The sequence below is a fragment of the Prionailurus viverrinus genome, chromosome C1 (genome assembly GCF_022837055.1).
Source record: "Prionailurus viverrinus isolate Anna chromosome C1, UM_Priviv_1.0, whole genome shotgun sequence".
NCBI classification, from domain to species: domain Eukaryota; kingdom Metazoa; phylum Chordata; class Mammalia; order Carnivora; family Felidae; genus Prionailurus; species Prionailurus viverrinus.
In genome coordinates, this window is record NC_062568.1 from 124,328,979 (window position 1) to 124,331,330 (window position 2,352).

Genomic DNA, 2,352 nt, shown 5'->3' on the forward strand with positions numbered 1-2,352 from the left:
AAGACATTTTTTGAGGAGTCATAAAAGATATTTTGAAGGTAAGTACAGCTAATAAGATTTTGAAATGAATTTTTAAAAAGAGCATAAAAGAAGACATAATAAGTCTTCAACTGCTTAAAGGGCAGTCATATGGCAAAATTTAACGGACTTAAATTTTTAAGAGAGGACATGATTAAGAGCACCACAAATGATCATGACTGTTATTTCCACACAATGCGAGACAAAATTTAAATTCTAGCTATGAAGCTTCACCATAATATGTCTTGCCCTAGCAAGGGAGGTAGGGATTAGGTTATTTATATAGAGGACTTTTTTTTAATTTTTTTTCAACGTTTATTTATTTTTGGGACAGAGAGACAGAGCATGAACGGGGGAGGGGCAGAGAGAGAGGGAGACACAGAGTCGGAAGCAGGCTCCAGGCTCTGAGCCATCAGCCCAGAGCCTGACGCGAGACTCGAACTCACGGACCGCGAGATCGTGACCTGGCTGAAGTCAGATGCTTAACCGACTGCGCCACCCAGGCGCCCCTATAGAGGACTTTTGACCAATTACTATTTGGTGGGGTTAAAATAAATGTGGTTCAGTGAGGATAGATCACAAAAGGGATGCATAAACAATAATATCTATTGATCTATTTGTCTGAAAAATTTATAAAAACTGGTATAAAAGTTGTTCTGCCACTAGACTAAAAGATCGTTCCTTATAGGGATGAGATCATATTCAACTCTATGTCTTCAACACTGCAAACAATTCCAGAAAATGCCATAAAATATTTGCTGAACTCAATTGTACTTGAATGTAAAGTAGCAGTTTGTATTGTATTTGTGAAAGAAGCTTCTTCTAGAAAGCTTTATTCAGACAAAAATCAGGAATTCAGTCTTTCCTCAAAGGCCATACATCCACGCTCTTTCAAATATAAAGATCCCAAATGAACATCTTCCTGGATAAACTAATCAACTCTGATTAACTAAACAAAGAACAAAATTTAGTATTAAAACCAAATAATATGGGTTTCTTTGTTAAAAATTCACAGAAATTGTGAGATATACACAGGTTTTAAATTAAATATGTCAGGGGCACCTGGGTGGCTGAGTGGTTAAGAGTCTGATTTCAGCTCAGGTCATGATCTCACAGCTGGTGAGTTTGAACCCTGCGTCGGGCTCTGTGCTGACGGCTCAGAGCCTGGAGCCTGCTTTGGATTCTGTGTCTCCCCCCCACTCTCTCTCTCTGCCCCTCCCCTGCTCATGCTCATGCTCTGTCTCTCAAAAAATAAATAAATGTTAAAAAAATTGTTTAAAAATATGGCAAAACATTTTTCCAAATTATTAAGAACACTTAAAATATAAATAAATTTGCAATATTTATTTCCTAACATAATAGAAGTGTTCAATTTAGAGTGAGAACACATTGTGCTCGCTTCGGCAGCACATATACTAAAACTGGAACGATGCAGACAAGATTAGCATGGCCCCTGCGCAAGGAAGACACGTAAAGCAAGAACACATTAAGTGGTTCAAAAAATATTCATTCACATAATTAAAATGTAAAAAATTATACATATATTTTATTTATACCATCATTTAAAAATTCTATATATATCTAACACTTCTGTATACATCTTGTAATATATATACTATTTCATTATGGAATTATATACATGAATTTATAAATAAAACTATTGAAATTTTATATCAAAGTATTTATATAGTGGAGCCCACATGAGAGATTACAAGTCTACTGATTATGTATATAAATGTAGGTTAAAAAAATCCATTTTTTCCCTCTGAAATGGAACAAGAATTATTAATCTGCATCCATGATTTTGGAGAGATCCATGAGTAGAACTGAATGTATCCGGGCAATTCCTGACAAAAATATGAAAAATTCTCTTTGTATATTTTTTGTTAATTTTTCTGGGACAGAATCCATAGTCTCAGTCTAATTCTAATAAATAATAAATAAATAAACAGATAAATAGCAAGTGAAAAACATAAGTTATACATTACAGAATACCATTATTCAGTCATGGCATTTGGGTACCAATCTAGTGCTTCTGCTGCAGAGTTAATATCTAGTGACAAGGTTACTGGTTTGCTGCATTGCTAGCTATTCAAAATACCCCTGTGAATTTGAGAAGGAAAGGAAAATATATAATTAGCAATCATTTTAGTAGTCATTTGGGAATTTCCTAAAGACAATAAAAGGAATTACACAAAATATACCAGAGACTAAAATTTTGACTTTAAATATTTCTCTAGTAATCTAATATTCAGTGACTGAACTGAGTCAGTATTTTTATGTTAACTAACCATTCCCATCTTAGTCAACTGAACAGTTATGGGAGAATAGAAC

At 34.1% G+C, this 2,352-nt stretch overlaps 1 non-coding gene across 1 annotated transcript; it reads left to right on the forward strand.

Annotated features, from left to right (window-relative positions):
- Nucleotides 1–1,409: 1,409 nt before the first annotated feature.
- Nucleotides 1,410–1,516, forward strand: LOC125174177 (U6 spliceosomal RNA). Its single transcript, XR_007155306.1, has one exon. It is a non-coding gene; the product is annotated as a U6 spliceosomal RNA (small nuclear RNA).
- Nucleotides 1,517–2,352: the final 836 nt, after the last annotated feature.